At 36.3% G+C, this 19,470-nt stretch overlaps 1 pseudogene; it reads left to right on the forward strand.

The window, feature by feature from the left end:
* Positions 1-419: 419 nt before the first annotated feature.
* Positions 420-5,648, forward strand: LOC106797522 (pentatricopeptide repeat-containing protein At2g17525, mitochondrial-like; annotated as a pseudogene).
* Positions 5,649-19,470: the final 13,822 nt, after the last annotated feature.

Consider the following 19,470-nt stretch of genomic DNA (forward strand, 5'->3'; position numbering starts at 1 on the left):
TAATTTTTTTTACTATAAATATAAGAAATTTATGTTTTTGTTTTCATAATGGAGGTTTGTGTGGGCAGAGAAGGGAGTAACAACAACATAGTCATTTTCCATTAAATGTGGCATGCTACATGGATTAAATAAGGCTATTGGCTCTATTAAAAAGTGATTTTATTTTTTATTTTTTTACTGTTAATTAGATTTCTGGCCAGTGGCCCCGTGTGTTGTAAAACTGAACAAAATTAGTATTTGTTGTAAAGCATAAAACATAATTAGTATGCATTTCAACACAACATTTTCATATCATTAATCTAGTAAAATTGGTTATGTCTTTGTTATTTTAGTCATCTCAGTGTTTGGTGAAATACAATGCCTATCGATCATCAATCCATTGTCCTATTAGTAAATTAATCTGTTGGTAATATTTTAATTACACTTTTTGAATTTTGATGAAAGGGTTGTGCCTCACTAATAGGATAGTTGAAGGTTTTAAGCTCTTGCAGCTTATTAAGTCCAGAGGGGTTGCCTCAAACACTATGGTTTACAACACTTTGATTCATGCACTTTGTAGGAATGGGGAGGTTGGGAGGGCTAGGAATTTGATGAATGAGATGAAGGATCCCAATGATGTTACCTTTAATATTTTGATATTTGGGTATTATAAGGAAGGGAATTCAGTTTGGGCTCTTATCCTTCTGGAGAAGAGTTTTAGCATGGGGTTTGTACCTGATGTTGTAAGTGTCACTATGGTGTTGGAGATTCTGTGCAATGTTGGCTGCACCATAGAGGCTGCTGAGGTTTTAGATAATTGAGAGCATGGGAGGTTTGCTAGATGTTGTGGCTTAAAACACCTTGATAAAGGGGTTTTGTGAAGCAGGGAACGTGAAGGTTGGGCTTCATTTTTTGAAGCAGATGGAAAGCAAAGGTTGTCTTCCAAATGTGGATACCTATAATGTACTGATATCTGGTTTTTGTGAGTCGAAGATGTTGGATTTGGTTCTTGATCTTTTTAATGATATGAAAACAGATGGGATCAAATGGAACTTTGTTACATTTGACACAATAATCAGAGGTTTGTGTTCAGAAGGAAGAATTGAAGATGGTTTTTCTATTTTGGAGTCAATGGAGGAAAGCAAAGAAGGCTCTAGAGGGCACATCAATCCTTATAATAGCATAATATACGGCTTGTTAAAGCAAAATTGATTTGATGACACAACTGAGTTTCTAACAAAGATGGGGAACTTATTCCCTAGAGTTGTTGACAAAAGCTTGATGATTTTTGAGCACTGCAAGAAGGGGTCTATTGAGGATGCAGAGAGGTTGTGTGATCAGATGATTGATGAAGGTGGAATTTCAAGTATTCTAGTTTATAACTGCCTTGTACATGGATTTTCCCAACAAGGTCGCATCTGAGAGGCAGTTGAGTTGATGAATGAAATGATTGCTAATAACCGTTTTCCCATTCCATCTACATTCAATGTTGTCATCAGTTGAGGGTGCCTTGAAGTTGGTGGAAGAAATCACTGCAAGAGGTTGTGTACCCAATACAGAAACTTACAGTTCCTTGATTGATGTCCTATGTAGGAATGAGAACCTTTAGAAAGCCATGTAGGTCTTTATGGAAATGATAGACAAGGGTGTGACATCCTGGAAATTTCTACCCGGAATTTTTGAAAACGATGTATTTTGAATGACTATATATATATAAGTATTATTCAGTGTATATGCATATATGTTCTTGGTAGAAGTAGGAATAGTGGGGGCAAGATACGCGGGTTAGGCTAATTAAGGAAGAGAAATCCATAACTGAGAGGTTATGGGTTAATTCTTAATTAATTAGTCTAAAAAAAATTATCGTTTTGCGTGCGACTTAAAATTTAACGAAACCAACCTCTGAACCACGCTCGGGGTTTTATTCTAAGCGTTTTGATATATATATTAGTTACTTTCGAAAACTGGCCCCGACGGACGCAGAGAAACGCGAGGAACTGGAATCAGAGAAACGGCACCCAAACCGAGGCAGGATTTTAGCGTTTCAAAGGTCAGATTTTTCTCACTTTTTGTGGCTGAGTATGGATCACAATCAAAAGAGAAAGTGGGCCCTTTTTGCTCCACTCAAATGGAGACATGCGGCATAGCTTAAATAAAATAATAATAAAAGAGGAAAAAGCCTTTAAAAATTAAAAAGCAACTCTCTCTCTCTTCACTCAGCCCAAATTTCAGACAGCTCTTTCTCTCCCTCTCCCTCACGTTGCTTTTCTTTCTCCCTCATTCTCCATTGAAGCTCCAAACAAAGCTTCAACCTTTGGTGCCCATTTCTGCTCCAAATCGTGAAAGGAGGGCATTTTCGGAGTCGTGAAGCGCGTCTCTACGTGTGGGACTTCGAAATTTCAGGTTTGGGTGGACTTCTTTCTCCTTTGATTTTCGTGGGTATGGGGTTTTGGGAGATATGATGGGTAGTTTTGCTAAGTTTTTGCTTCATGATAGTTATTTGTGAAGGAAATTGTTGAAAGCATGTTGAACTTGCCATGTTTGGATGAGTTAAACATACCCATTCAGTTTTAGGGTTTTTATGATGATGCTTGTGACGTTTATGTGCTGAAATTGCTTATGGAAAATTGTTAGAGATGAAGGGTAGAGTTAACCTAGGGTTAGAAAGTGAGAATGTGGTGTTATGAGTGTAAAAAGAGTGAGGCTTTGAGAGTTGGAAGGTTAAATCTGGATTCTGTGGTAAATGGAGGTTAAAGTGAGTTAATCCTAGCTTGAAATGTCATTTAGGACTTATGAGAAAGCTTGGACTGTGCTAGAGAGAAAAACAAATGACCAAAGTGAACCAAGAGCCATTTCTAGGGCAAAATTGGGTGTTGAGGAGTCAAATTTTGATTCGGTGGAATTTTAGGTGTAAATCCAGTTTGAGAAAGTTTAGATTGAGGTTATAGACTTGTGTGAGGTGAGAGTTTGCTCCAAATTTACCTCATTCTCAATTTCACTTCTCAAGCCTAGAAAATCCATTAAATTGAGGGGTTTTGGACACCTAGATTTTGTGTTGCTGTGGTTTGAAGCTTGACTTTGGTTTATACATGATTGATACATGATTTGGGACTTGTAGGATTTGATTTGGGCAAGATTGGATGAGGGGAAGTGTGGTTTTCGAAATCTGCACTTTGTGCAGATTTTTGCTGTGAAATTGTGCAGCAGAATTTTGCACAAGTGCAGAAAAATGCTATGCAATTGCTGGTTGTGGAAAGAGCAGTCCAGAATGCGTTCTGGATGTTTGCTAGTAGATCCCAACGGTCAAAATGTAGGCTTATGTACTAGAGACTTCCAGTAAAATTTTGGAGTCGATCCAACGGTTAACGAATTTGAACAAAGGAATTGTTACTGGGGTTTTTAAGTGAGAAAAGATGTGATTTTGGTTGGTGTTTCGGCAGAGTTTTCTGCCTTTGCTCTGTTTTCTTGGCTGTGATAGTTTGTGCTGTTTGAATGTTGTATTACTTGGATGTTGGGGAAGCTTGGGAGGATTGATGGGGACCCGGTGTTGAGAGAAATGAGGATATGAGCTACGTGGGAGTACGTGAGCTCAGTTGGAGGTGGGCAACAGGGGATGGTGGGTTTATGCGCGATTTGTGGATGTGGAAAACTTGTTGTGCACCATCGCCCGACCGCCACCTAGTACCACATGTGATGGGTACCCCATAATCCTACAAGCTTGAGATGAGGAAGTGTAGAAGGGTGAAACTTCCTGCTTTTATTCGTTGACCACAGAGTGGTACCTGGAGATATGTCGCGGGGGTCAGGAGACCTTGGGAACGTCAGGTGGGGTGCTATTGCCCAAATCCAAGCTTGACCAATCCCGACCCAACCCGGGCATAGTCGATCAGTGAGAACCTGTGATGTACCTAAACAGGCGAGCTCCTGGCAATCAACAGATAAAAGGAACAAAGACCACAAAGCAAGGAGGCTTGTGGTGGCTGGCCAGCTATGAACTTGATTCATATGTGAGATATGGCCTCTGGTAATCGATTACCAAGGGTGGGTAATCGATTACAAGGCTTAAAAATGAAGATAGGAGGCTAAGATGGTCTCTGGTAATCGATTACCAAGGGGTGTAATCGATTACCAGGCTTGAAAACGAGGTCAGGAAGCTAGGGAAGCCTCTGGTAATCGATTACCAAGGGGTGTAATTGATTACCAGGCTTAAAAAGGGAACTGGGAGATGGTGGAGGCCTCTGGTAATCGATTACCAGCCTGTGTAATCGATTACACAGAGGAATGGGTCACTGGTAATCGATTACCAGGTATGTGTAATCGATTACACAGTGCATTTTTGTAGATTTCATGTCCTAAGGCTGTGTAATTCGAATTTAGCCTCTGGTAATCGATTACCAAGGCTATGTAATCGATTACTAGAGATGAAAAGCCTTAAGATACCCCTTTTAATTGCATGTAGTGGTTATGAGACGCATTGTGTTGCGGCATAGTTAGATTCTTGTGAAAGAGTCTACCCCTTTCTTTTTCTTCCTTGTAGATCGTGATGGCGGCGCAACTAATCCATGATCGAGTAGAGATGGAGTGCCTAGAGGGAGCTTGGGAGACCCTCAAAGGCAACATGAGGTGCCGATTTTGAGGCACGATTCAATTCACGGCTACTTCATTGGTGCATCCAGATGAACCGGCGCGTACGCTTCAGCGCACTGTAGAGTGGATACTACCCACGCCTACACCATATCGTCTAGTGGAGCCAGCCCAAGTGATCGAGGTGACGTCGTCCGAGGAAGACCCTGAGGAGGATCTTGAGGAGCTACCTCTCGAGCCTGCTGAGGATGCTCTTGACTTTCTAGAGGGTGATGAGGACCCACTCCCTGAGGTGGATTCTCCCGAGGAAGTCATGTCGGCATCTGAGGCAGACTCTACGGAGGATAGTGGCCCGAGAGAGATGGCGACCAGTGGAGGCTCTTCATCATAGTGGACAGTTCCATGGATTAGTTTTGTATACTTTTTGAGGGTGGGTGTATCTAGGACTAACTGTTAGGTTTACTCTTTTGTTTTTGTATGGGTAGACCTGTTGTATAGGAATTTGATGATTGTATACATGTGGCTGAAGCCATCACTGTGGACACCTTTGCTCTGGATGACACTATATATATTTTGTAAAACTCCCATATTTTGGACAGCTTTAAATGATGAATGTATTTATGATCAATCTTGTTATTTGAGAAGAAAGCATTTGCAACTTTATTTGTAAAAGAGTTTATCGACCGTATTTTATTCTTCTATTTTCACGTGACGACCTAAAGTAATGACTGGTATATTCTTCCTTTTGAAACAGCAAATTAGTTTATAGATTATGATCGGTAAGAAAGAAATGACTCCGAATAGAGTTGTGAACTGGCCATTCAGGACTCTATAGTGAGGATTTTCCTTCTAAACCTAGTTATGGTGAAAAGAGAAAGAAATGAAAAAAGAAAAAGAAAAAGAAGCCCAAAAAAATTTACCATGGTTTTTGTTATTTAAATTATTACTATCAAATCAGTCATTAATTTAGGGACGCCACAAAGGGCATCCTTCCTGACCAATTTATTTGGAATTCAATGCTACTTAGGCTAACCTCAGAAAGACATTTCAGTAAGAATATGCTCAACATAGATGACATACTCTAGTACTCCTCGAGTGGATTGTGCAAACTCTGCCCCACAATCAATTTCTTAGCTTCACACTCTTAATACTCTCTAACTTGTTAAAATGTATTTAGGGTTTCGGGTATTGTTTATTTGGAGGAAAAAGGAAATCGGTGTAGAATTCAATCAATTGTTTTTAAATCTAACACCAAGGAATTGCTGTAATCAAGGATAATTAGTCTTCGACACATATACATGTATATATATAAGTATGGTACTAGTATATGTGTATGTAAATACTGAGACAAAAGTCAAAACAATATATATATATATATATATATATATATATATATACATACTAGTCTATACATACTGGAGTTGCTATAATCAAAGAACTTCCCCAGCAAGGCCAATTAGCATTAGTAAATGATAACCTGAAAATAAAAAGCATAGACCAATTAGCCACAATGTATTTAAAGCCTTTTATCAACTATGACAAGCAGGAAGAAGTATTATTTATATACATCTTTAACACCAATAATATATGTATAATGATAAAGTTAACGTGGTTGTTGAATCTCTAGAATAAACACTTATGAAAAAGTTATTACTACTATTATTCATATAATTGCATGCCTTTACCTTTTTTCTTTTAGACTTTTGGTAAAAAAATTGGTAAGCTGGAATTGTACCTTCCAAACCTGTCCCTAATACTTTTCTTGGTGACTAACACAATGATCACTAGCCAACTTGAGTCTTCAAGTCCAACTGTCCATCATACCAAACACATATAAAAGTTTTAAAAAGGACTGAAGTAGTAAATGATTCTCGCACCCATGTACAAATATCAACAATACAACTCAAATGTCACCATCAAAAAAATTTCAAGAAAGGTCAATGTGACAGACTTATAGCCCTGGTGAGTTGTAATAGTATCACAACAACAAGCATAGATAGCAACCTAAACAAGAACACCTTCGAGTGTGAGGCTAGAAACAAAGCTGATGCAAGAAAATATCACATGGAAGACACTAGGAATAAATTTTGAAGTTCAAGGCAATAATCTAAAGTCCTTGACAAATGTACAAGACATATTACTCGGTTGCCAACTATCTAGCTGATAACAAACATCACCGAACTTCTAATTGATCTATAAATCATGGATACCAATAAACACATTAGGCTACCTTCTTGCACTAGCACAACACATTATTATGTTTATTCAAGCTCATGTAGCATAAATAAACATAATTGACCATGGCACAAGTCCACTAGCAAGAGTAATCAAGCCTTGATCATACAAATCAAATTACAACAACAAAGTTCGAATCTAAATCAATGAACCATAGAATAAAGATATTAAATGGCATGCAATGTTCTAATTTTCCTATCACCCTCACAAAATCTCTCATATTTAATGGCCATTTGATCCATATACCCAAAGAGAATATTTTTACTTGGGCATGCAAGTTTACAAAATCTTAGTAGCTAATTCATATGTCACTAGAGAAACATATTAATTGCAGTAACCTATAGAAAAAAGATGTTATTAGTTCTGTCACTAGAACCTGGGCATTCTCTAGTTCTTGATGACTATTGTTGACACACTTTGACTATGCCTTAACCTGTAATAAAAGAAATTAAGTCTAATCTCTGTTCGTAATTAACCATGGACATGTTCATGCTTGTATCTTGCAAAAAATAATAATGTCCTATGACCGATTTCATTTACTCATCTGGTTGTTTTTCACTTCCGGCAAGTGCACCGGATTGCACAAGTAGTATAAAATGGTAAGAACCGAGTACCGAACTCTCGGGGAACTTGTGTTACTTGGTAAGCTATTTCAATGAATAAGTGTTTGGTGTGAAAATCTAAGTGCGAATATGAACAGGTATGTAAACTATCTATGCAAAAAGGAACATCACGCAAGAGAAATGATGTGTAAAAACAAGTAGAAAACGCGTTGGTCTTCCTAATAGGTGTCTGATGCTAAAAGGATATTTTCTATCTAACAATGTTCATGTGTTCCTATGGTGTCTCTTGAGATGCTAAACCCCGATGTCTTGTGATAGTCTAGCCTAGTCCTGATCAAGCATCGTCCGCAGATGTCTCTTGTTGGACTAAACTCGACTAGGACTGCATTAAGACAAACATACTGCGACTAAATTATCACACCCCGATTCCTTATGATAGTACGACAACTTAGCCCTGTCCTATCAAGGTCATCAGAATCAGACCAGTTTCCACTGTTGAATGACCCTAACAAAGCATGCATCTACGTGATCAAGGTAAAGGCATACTAGAATGAAAAGCTGATAGCACAGAGAACACACAAAACATCATTAAATAGATAAAAATATATTTACATCAAGTACCTACAAGGAAGATCCAACAAAGGATTTTAGCTTTCCATAACCAGGAAGCCTCCTTTACAACAAAGAGAAGAACAAGATGAAAGATTGCAAAAATACAAGTGGTGAGGATGTCTCCTTCACCTCTAGGATCTCACAACCACTCACAAACTCATCTCAAGCTCTTAGAAAGGCTTCCGCTTCGAGCTCTGGTCTCTGCAGATCTTCACACAGAAAAATCTCTCAAAACTCTATGGAACTTGGACCTTTCTCTCTCTAGAATCACTAGACATGCAAAGCTTCAGCTCTCAGCCCAAACTCCCTTGAGAAAATCTGATTTCAGGCTTAAATATGTGGCCTTGTTCATGCTCATGCGCTTAGCGCAATTCTAAACCGCTTAGCGCTCATAAGTGAATTTCGGCTTAGCGCGCTTATCTCACTTAGCGGATGGACTAAAGCGGTGCGCTTAGTGAGATGAAGCGGTGCGCTCAGTGAACCTGTACAGCTCATCTTCTTCCAGATTCATCCCCGTGCTTAGCCATTGAGTGTTGCGATTAGCGGACGCTCGCTAAGCCAGCAGATTGGTTTAGCGAGAAGGTGAAAAACAACACTTTTTAAAGTTGCCTAATTAACCTGAAATTGAGAGAAAATGATTATTAAACACACAAAATGGAAGTACTAAGTATTTATTACCTATACTTAACAGAAAGTACTTATAATACTACAAAATAACCATAAACTGGGGAAGTTTGATACAATTTACACAGGTTTTATACACAAAAGTTAGGCGTATTCATCAACTAACAGTTGTAAACTGGACATTTCCACAACATAGTAATAGTACTTTCATGGAAATATCGTAGTATGCTAGCCCATCAAGGATGTAGGAAATATGCCTCCTACTCAACCATCCATCCATCCATCCATAAAAGGCTAAATTTGACCATCAATAATACATTACAACACAATGATAGAGACATGTACATGAAAGCAACGACCAGAAAATCACTACAAGTAGTCACAACACCACATATAATAAGTTAACAAAAAGAAACAGGGTTTCTAAGACAATAGGTTACACTTTTCAGGGTTTCTAAGACAATAGGTTACACTGATTCTACATGATATTGTTGTCCCCTCACATTCAATTCATTCTGCCCATCTCTCATAAACCTCTTTGGCCTAAACTCAAAAGGGTTCTCCCAATGATTGGGATCCCTACCAATAGCCCAAACATTCACAAATAATCGTGTCTTTGCTAGAATATCATACCCACAAATCATCTTCATTTTGGTTATTAAAATGCATATACTACACATCCATTCATGTGAAAAAGGTGCTTATACTACATTGATCTATCAAAGGTACTATAGCATAGAGAAACCTCACACTCTAACATACATTTTATGATTAACCTGGGTTGGCTAGGGTTGATAGGTGGATATGTGTATACAAACTAAGGTGCTTTTAATAGAATTAAACCCAATTCGCAGTGATATATTTATGGCATCATTAAAATAAGTCCAAAGACTAGCCACAAACACTGTGGGTGCAGTTGAGTGTCGACAAGAACAATGTGGGTCTCTACTCCCACACCAAGATGGATAAATAAGTCCAACAACAACAATGTGGGTCTCTACAACCATGTCCTTATAAAAAGTAGAAGACAACGACAATGAATGAAGACATGAAGCTTACCTCGAGTGGCAGCGACAGTGGCTGCGAGAAGCAACACGGAGTGGGAGTGAGAAAGAAGATTTGTGATATGGTGGAGGCGGCACAAAACTGCGATGAAGATGATGACGTGGAGGCAACACAAAGCTGCAATGCACATGAAGAAACGCTACAGACATATGTTAGTGAATTAGGGTGTGGAGCCAATCATATTTTAAAAAATTAAGTTCATTAACATTTGTTTTCTAAAAAAACCGATGTTAAAGAAGTGATGTTAACGTTAACATGGGTTTTTTTTTTAAAAAAAAAACATTATGTTAACTTATCATTTACCAACATCAGTTTTTGGACAAACCGATGTTAACGAACATTATGAAGTGATTTTAACATTGGTTTTTATAAAAACCGATGTTAATCTATTGTGTTAACATCGGTTATTTGAAAAGCTGATGTTAATAAAGTCATGTTATTTACCATTATGCCGCCACATTTTTGTTAACATCGGTTTTTGATAAAACTGATGTTAAGTTAGCGTTGTTAAATCTACACTTTGTAGTAGTGAGAAGAAGAGAGAGAGAGAGAGAGAGAGAAGAAAAAGAGAGAGGAAATATTTATTTTAATATTCTTTGGGTATAACAAGGTTGTGAGTTGAGAGAGTGTTTGTAATTAAACATTTGTTTATAACTTTTTCTTTACAATAAAATATCTGCAGCAGTCCAGAGACATAGACATAATTAATTAGTCAAACTTCTTTATCAATTGTACAAATATTCAGCATATATTATGTTTCTTACTTATTTGATGATAGAAAATTTTGCGTAATTTGCCCAATAGATTCCCCTCCAGGAAAGCATGGGCATAGATGAGGGAACAACACTAGAAGGAATTCAAAATTTTGCCCAACAAATGTGGCCTAGCCGAAGTGATCAATTTTGGTATCTACACACCCATGCATATAATTTCTTGCTTCTAAATCAATTATTTATTTTACGTGATCATGCATGTAGTATTCATGATTTTATTATTAAGAGTAGTATAAAATAATTTTAAATTATCATTCAATTATAAATCATTATTTGTATGATTTTAAAGGTAATTATTATAAAAATCAATAAACTTAATTTGTAATTGAATAATAATTTCAAACTATTTTACATTGTACCATTTTTTTCTATTATTAAGTGTGTATTTGTGAAGTCGTTAATGGAACACAACATAGAAGCAACACCCAGATTACTTTGGCATTTTTCAATGGAACATGAAACTTTTCCATTAAACGTGATTTCAATGTGTTTCCAAATACGGTCTAAATACTAATATTTTTAATTATTATCCTCTTTTTTGTTGTGGATTTATCTAGTAAATATATATTTGAGTATACAAAGCTAGCTGAAGCACTGAATCGGATGGTGGTGAGAATGATATTTGAAAGTTTATGGTCTTTTGGAGCACTATGACACATTCATAGGATCTACAAGTTATCTCTTTAGGCTTTTGGCACACAAAGCACCAGAACAGGTTGAGTGTCGACTACGTTTTGTGTCTCACATTGATAAGAGCTTCACAATAATTCTTCATCAAAATCATGTCAATGCACTCATGGTGGAGACAAGGAATGGTAACTAGATTGATGTTGAATTATCTTCACCTACTTGCTTTGTCGTCATGGCAGATGATGCATGTTGGGATTCAATTCCAAATGTTGGGATTCAATCAATCAGCCTAATTTGATTCTAAGAGACAATCATCAATCCTAGCCACATGTTTTCTATTCATGTAGAGAGAAATTACTATACAAAGATGAATAGAAACCCTTTGTATTCCCATACTCAAAATCATGATGAAAACTAAATGCGGAAGCGTACCTGGATTAGCCATAATGGAATGATGATGAAAGGTTGATAAAAAGATTGGTTTTATGATCTTCCAAATGTAGAGAACCCTTTTCTTCTCTTTCTCTGAATTTTTTCTCTTCTGACGGGATAAAAAGAAAAGCGAAACTGTACGCATTGCTCTCTACAAATGGGGACCATAACCTCTTATATTGGTAATTGTCATCAGTTACCCCAAATTTGATAATTATAATTTGGCCCCTCATCAAATTATAATATCACTAATGGTATCTACACAATTAGCCTTTCATGACATATATGCCCTTAGCCATAATTTTATATTGATTATACCAGTTTAATATTTTGGCTAATAAAATAATGGCCTTAACTCATTCAATTATGTGATATATATATATATGTATGACCCAAAATTGTTAACAATCTCCCACTGGTCACAAATATATATATATATATATATATCCTTACAATCTTTATGAATGTGTTAGACTTTATGAGCTCAAAATTTGCCATTACCTACCTTGAGCATATTCCAAAAATCTTGTCCATTGATTACATCTATACATAGAACCAAAGTAGTTTTCATTGTATCAATCACAACTAAACTCATCAATGATCACTAATGTTGATAGAATCAAATGACATAGATTCATCATGAAATGTGTAGCATGAAAATTACGTGAAGGTGGCCTGTACATGTCTATTTTCAACTGGTCCTACTTTATGTTGGATCAAGTGGCCTCGGAATAATTAAGAAGGGGGGGTTGAATTAATTATTAATGTGCCTTAACTAATTAAAATCTTATCCTTCTTAATGTTACTAGATTCAATTAGGCTTTACTACTAAGTTATGTAATTTAAACAAAAGTAAAGCGTAAAAGAAAAGTACACAGCGGAAATTAAAGAGTTTTGGGAAGAAGAAGACAAACACAAGAATTTTATACTAGTTCGGCAACAACCCGTGCCTACATCCAGTCCCCAAGCAACCTGCGGTTCTTGAGATTTCTTTCAACCTTGTAAAATCCTTTACAAGCCAAAAATCCACAAGGGATGTCCCCTCCCTTGTTCTCTTTGAAAACCCAAGTGGATGTACCCTCCACTTGAACTAATCCACAAGAGATGTACCCTCTCTTGTTCTCAGTATAACAATCCCCAAGTAGATGTACCCTCTACTTGTACCACAAAGGATGTACCCTCCAATGTGTTGGGACAAAGGATTCTCAGACGGTTAGTCCTTTGAATCTTTGTAAAGGGGAAACAAAAGATATCTCAGGCGGTTAGTCCTTTGAGATCTTTTGTTTAAGGGAAAGGGAAGAATAAAAAGAATTCTCAGGCGGGGTCCTTTGAATTCTCTTGGAAAGGGAGAAGGGAGACACAAAAGAATTCAGGCGGTTAGTCCTTCGTTCTTTTGGCAAAGGGAGAAGAGAATGAAAAATATGAATAGCACAAGTTTTAGAACAAAGAACTTTTCTTGGAAGAGAAAGTGTTGATCAAAAACTTTTAGAAAGATGAAGAGAAATGAATCAGAAAATTCTGTAGAAAGATATTGAAAGATTGATTGTTTGATGTTGAGAGAAGATTAAAAGATACATGATTGATATTTTTTTTGTTTCATGCCAAGGTCACATATTTATAATTTCTTGATGACTCAAGTCAAAACTTGTAACTCTTGGCAATTTCTTTAAAACTAATTACTTAAAAAGTTATGACTTTTGAAAGAATCTTCAGAAACAAGTCACTTGAAGAATTATGACTTTTGGAAATGAATTTTTCGAAAACAGTCACTGGTAATCGATTACCATTAAGGTGTAATCGATTACACATCAACAGATGTGACTCTTCATTTTGAATTTTTAAAATCTTAACATTTTAAAACACTGGTAATCGATTACTACCTTCTGGTAATCGATTACCAGAGAGTAAATCTCTTTGGTAATGATTTTGTGAAAACTTCTTGTGCTACTCAATGTTTTGAAAAACTTTTTAATACTTATCTTGATTGAGTCTTCTCTTGAGTCTTGAATTTTGATCTTGATTATTCTTTAATCTTGAATCTTAAATCTTGAATCTTGAATCTTGAAACTTTGCTTAACTCTTGATTCTTTGGCATCATCAAAATAACCTTGGAAGACATTGCTTCCACACTTTACCTCAATGAGATCATTTAATAACCTTAATGTACAAAGTGTAATAACTGAATAATAAATCATATATATATAACCAAATATATCCAAAAGTCAATGTATGCATACATAAAATCTAACATAGAACATAAAATACATAAAAGTGACTAACTCCCACAAAACCAAAGATTCCTCGAACTGTAAAACACCCATGTGAGCAACATGCTCATGAAAAACCTTGGGTGGAAGGTCCTTAGTAAGAGGATCTGCTACCATGGAGTTTTTCCCTAAGTGTTCTACGGAAATTTGTCCACTCTGTACCCTTTCCTTAATAACTAGGAACTTGATGTCAATATGCTTCAACTTGGTCGAGCTCCTATTGTTGTTAGAATACAATACAACTGATTTATTGTCACAAAATAACATAAGTGGTCTTTCAATTCCTTCCACAATTTGCAGCCCCGTGACAAAATTTCTCATCCATATTCCATGATTTGATGCCTCATAACATGCCACAAATTTTGTTGTCATAGTGGATGAAGTAGTAAGGGTTTGCTTGGCACTGCGCCAAGAAACCACACCACTAGCTAACATGATAATGTAACCTAAAGTGGATCTCAAATTATCTAGGCATCCTACAAAATCTGAGTCAAAATACCTAGTGATCTCCAACTAATCTGACCTCTTGTATGTGAGCATATAATACTTTGTTCTCTTCAAATACCTCATAACTCTTTTGGCTGCTTTCCAATGATCCATTCCTAGATTGCTTAAATATCTGCCTAATACCCCAATTATGTATGCTATATCTGGACGCGTACATACTTGGGCATACATTAAACTCCCTATAGCTGATGCAAAGGGAATCTTCTGTAATTCCTGAATTTCCAAATTTCCTTTTAGGCACTATTTGAGACTAAACTTGTCTCCCTTAGCAACTGGAGTATCCCCGGATTTACATTCCTACATGCCAAACCTTTTAAGTACCTTTTCGATATATCTCCTTTGTCATAATCCTATAATGCCCCGAGATTGATCTCGGTGTAACTGAATTCCTAATACAATAGAGGCATCACCAAGATCTTTCATTTCGAAATTTCTTGATAGAAATATCTTGGTTTCGTCCAACATTCCTATATCATTAGTGACAAGCAGTATGTCATCAACATATAAGACCAGGAAAATGTACTTGCTCCCACTGAATTTGTGATACACACAATCCTCAACAAGATTCATCTTGAAACCAAATGAGATAATTACTTGATGAAATTTGTGGTACCATTGACGAGATGTCAATTTTAGCCAATAAATGGATTTTGTTAGTTTGCAAACCATATTCTTTGGGTCACCTGACACAAAGTTTTCTGGTTGCACCATATAAATTGTCTCATCAATGTTGCCCTTGAGAAATGTCGTCTTGACATCCATTTGATGAAGCTCCAAATCATAATGTGCAATAAGAGTCGTGATTGTCCTAAAAGAGTCTTTCGATGATACCAGAGAGAAAGTCTCTTTAAAGTCAATCCCTTCCTTTTGGGTATAGCCTTTTGCCACAAGACGAGCCCTATACCTCTCCATATTACCCTTGGAATCCCGCTTGGTCTTAAATATCCATTTGCAACAAATGTGATGCAATCCTACCCTGCAAGGGAGTTGGATAGAAGACTCCAAGTAGATTGGGCCAGAGATGCAAGAGAAGGTCCTAAGGTTCTCATGAGCCTTAGGGTAGATTTCGAGCCCATGGGCTAAGTATGAGCCCACTTATCTTTGTACATATTAGATTAAGGTTTCATTATTTTTGGGCCTTGTATTTAGGGCTCCATAATGTAGGTAGGGTACCCTAGAAATGTAGAATTTTTCAGCCCTTGTATTTTAGGGCACCTAGACTAGTTTTTGTATTAAGGGTAGTTTTGTAATTTCACATGCATTAAGTGAATATTTGATGTGTGTGTTGGAAAATAAATTTAATTGAATTGGGAGAAGCCCAATCCAATTAAATTTTAGAGGGAGAGGTGAGCATTTTCTTGCTACACCCCATTGCCACATCATATAGTCACACTTTGTGCATGTCCTTCATGCTTTACATGCCTCAGGACACCTAAGCACACTTAGTGGAGAATCTTAGACTTGATCTTGGATTAGTAAGATGAACCATAACAAAAATTCACTTATCATAATTAGTGAAATTTTGGCTCCACAAATTCAATTTCAAATCCAAGTGAAATTTGAATAGAAATTCAAATTTCCCTCCAATTTTGTGTGGTACTTAGGCTATAAATAGAGGTCATGTGTGTGCATTTTTTTCTACTTTGATCATTTGAGAATTACACTTCAAAGTTCAGACATCTTTTGAGGCACAAAATTTTGTGCTCCCTCTCTCCTTCTCCCTCCATTCTTCTTCTCCTACCTTCAAGCTCTTATCCATGGCTTCCTATGGTGGTGAGCTTCTTCTTGACTCATCTTCTCCTTGAAGTGGCATCTCCAATCATCTTTCTCCTTCTCCATTCCTCTACCATTGAAATTCAAGAAGCAAAGTGATGCAATCCTACCCCCCAAGGGCATTGGATAGAAAACTCCAAGAAGATTGGGCCAGAGATGCAAGAGAAGGCCTTAGGTTCTCATGAGCCTTAGGGTAGATTTCGGGCACATGTGTTAAGTATGAGCCCACTTATCTTTATACATATTATATTAAGGTTTCATTATTTTTGGGCCTTGTATTTAGGGCTCCATAATGTAGGTAGGGTGCCCTAAAAATGCAGGATTTTTCAGTCCTTGTATTTTAGGGCACCTAGACTAGTTTTTGTATTAGGGGTAGTTTTGTAATTTCACATGCCTTAAGTGAATATTTGATGTGTGTTGGGAAATAAATTTAATTGAATTGGTAGAAGTCCAATCCAATTAAATTTTAGAGGGGGAGGTGAGCATTTGCTTGCTACAACCCAATGCCATATCATATAGTCACACTTTGTGCATGTGCTTCATGCTTTACATGCCTCATAACACATAAGCACACTTAGTGGAGAATCTTGGACTTGATCTTGGATTAGTGGGCTGAACCATAGATAAAATTCACTAATCACAAATAGAGGTCATGTGTGTGCATTTTTTCAACTTTTATCATTTGATAATTAAACTTCAAAAGTTTAGACTTCTTTAGAGGCATTTAATTTCATGCTCTTCTCTTCCTCTCGCTTCATTCATCTTCTTCTACCTTCAAGCTCTTATTCATGGCTTCCTATGGTGGTGAGCTTCTTCTAGACTCATCTTCTACTTGAAGTGGCATCTCCATTCATCTTTCTCCTTCTCCATTCCATTGCATTCAGACCTCAAGAAGCAAAGGAATCTATTGATGAAGAAGATCCAAGGCCTACAAGCTCCATATGGAGCTACATCATGTGGTATCAAGAGCATCTTCGTCTATGTGATGTTCTTTTGCTTCCTCTATCTTTTTGTTTGGTCCATTCACTTTAATTACTTGTTCTTCATCTTATTCTCCCTGTATATCCTCCATTTTCTTGTGGTTTTTTTCTTTTTAGAGTAGATTAAAAAAATAAACCGATTAAATCTTAGATCAACACTTGTTCTTGTATTTCTATGGTCCAAATTTTATAGATCTACTCTTGAATCATGTTTTTGTGTTGATTTTAGGTCCTATCATTTTTCAGTCATAATCTTCTTGTGCTAAACCTTTAGATCTAAATTTTCTTCCAAAATATTGATTAGAAAAAAAACACAAAAACCTAAGTGTAAATCACTTAATCCATGTTGTCTTAGAGTCATGCTTAGTCATAATAATTGTCACATTATGTTCTAAGTTTATGTTGAATTTTGATTTTGTTGATTGAATTTTAGATACATTTGTTCATGTATTCTTTTAATTCTTAGCCTATCTTTTTTAATTTTGATTCTAATTCATGCATGTTATTTAGTTCATAACATGTTGTAAATCAATTCCTAGAAGTAGTCTTGTTGTTGAACTTTGTTTTGTTTTCTAAGTTTCCAATATGATGCGTATGAAGAAATTGAGTTGTGGTGCTGAGTTGTGGCTGGATTTGTGAATCAAAATAAGTCTTAAACTCTCTTGACTTGTGTTATTCAAGACATTTTAACATAAGCAAACACAAATTGTAATTATTCAAGCCTTAAGCAACATAAACACTATTCTTAATTTCTAGGTTGAAATCGTTGGTGCTGGCAGCTTGAACATACAAACTTGTAAAAATTACTGAGAATTGGTCACTGCGAATTTTGAGCTCAAATATTTACTGAATTTTCTAGACATCTGGAAACAAATTATGAAAAAAAGAAAAAAGTGATTTGGACAAAAGGAAAAAATAATAAAAATTACACAAGTTGGCAGGAAAATCAGTGTCCAAAAAAGAAAAAAAAAAGTGAAAGGGACGTGTGCTTGTTGTTTTGGCTCAAAATTTGTTCTATAATTGGTGCCTATTTTATGTCAATCTTAGTTTTGATATTTCAATTCAAAATTAGTGTGAAAAAAAGTGCCAAAACTAGAGGTTTCTTAAGTCTCTTTTGTTGTTTTTTTTTTTACTCTACTCTAGAGCCATTCTTAGTTTCTCTTTGAGTCCTAGCTTGCTTTTATGTTCTTTTCATTGCTTTAATTGTTGAATAATTCTTGAAAATTTTTCTTGTTAAAACTCTATTGGTTTAGCTTTCATTTCATTTTTTGCTCTTTGGTTATGGCTTGTCTCTTTGTTTCCTTGTTTGTGAGTTGCCTTATAGGGAATTGGAAAGGAGGATTGGTGTCATCCCTTGAAGAATTTGAGTCAAGAAGCAATGGGCCAACCACTATAAGAGCTATTGGACTAAGAAGCACTCCAAATTGAGTGAAACACCAAAGAGAGAATAGCCACCAAAATTGAGAACTTTTTTTTGTAATTTTGTAATTGGCAATTTGCTTTGCTTTCAAATTTTGTAACAAAAAGGCCTTTCATTGGAAGTAAGTTGGGAGCCTCCAATAGGTCACCCTACTTCCATTTGTGTGTAATAATTTTAGGCAATTTTCCCTTAGGATAGTGAGTGTTTTGTTGGAAACCTTAAATGAGGTCATCCAAACACTCTTAGGATCCGCCTAGTTTGCATTTCTTGCACTTTAATTTATTGCTTACTTTCATAGCTTATTTCCCTTACCTTCCATTATCAAACTGCCTAGATAGCTTTCCTTTTACCAATTGGTTTTTACCTTATCTTTCACACCTCTTTTAGTGTTTATTTTGGCTAGTTTCAACCATAGTTTCTTTTACCTTTTGTTTTCAAACCCCCAACAAGAAAGAACAACAACTTAGGAACCAACATGAGTCTTCATTCTTCATCTAGCGTTAATGGTGAGGGTTCTACTCCTAAGGACCCCTTGTATAAGATATTAGATGAGTTGAGATCCCTTAAGTTGTGGAAAGAAAAACAACAGAGAAAAGAAAAAGGAAAAAAAAAGAGTGGAAGAAATAAGTCAAGATGAAAGAGAGAAAATAAGAAAGGAAGAAAGAAGAAAAATAATGAAAGAAATGGAAAAAGAAAAAACATGCCTCCTATAGTAGTCATGAATTTTGCAAGAGCCTAAGTGAAGAACTTAGTGACTATTATAGAGGAAGGCATAGGTCACATCTTAGACCTCACTCCCAAAGAAGAGAAAAGGATAAAAGGCCTCAAGAGATTAACATTAGCCTCCCATATTTCCATGGAAAAGATAATGTTGAGGCCTACTTAGATTGAGAAATGAAGGTTGAACAACTCTTTGCTTGCCATCATATTAGCAAAGAGAGAAAAGTTCCATTGGCTACCCTTAGCTTTCAAGGGTATGCCCTCTATTGGTGGACTTCCCTTGTTAGGGAACAAAGGATTCATGGG

The sequence above is a fragment of the Glycine max genome, chromosome 2 (genome assembly GCF_000004515.6).
Source record: "Glycine max cultivar Williams 82 chromosome 2, Glycine_max_v4.0, whole genome shotgun sequence".
Lineage (NCBI taxonomy): Eukaryota > Viridiplantae > Streptophyta > Magnoliopsida > Fabales > Fabaceae > Glycine > Glycine max.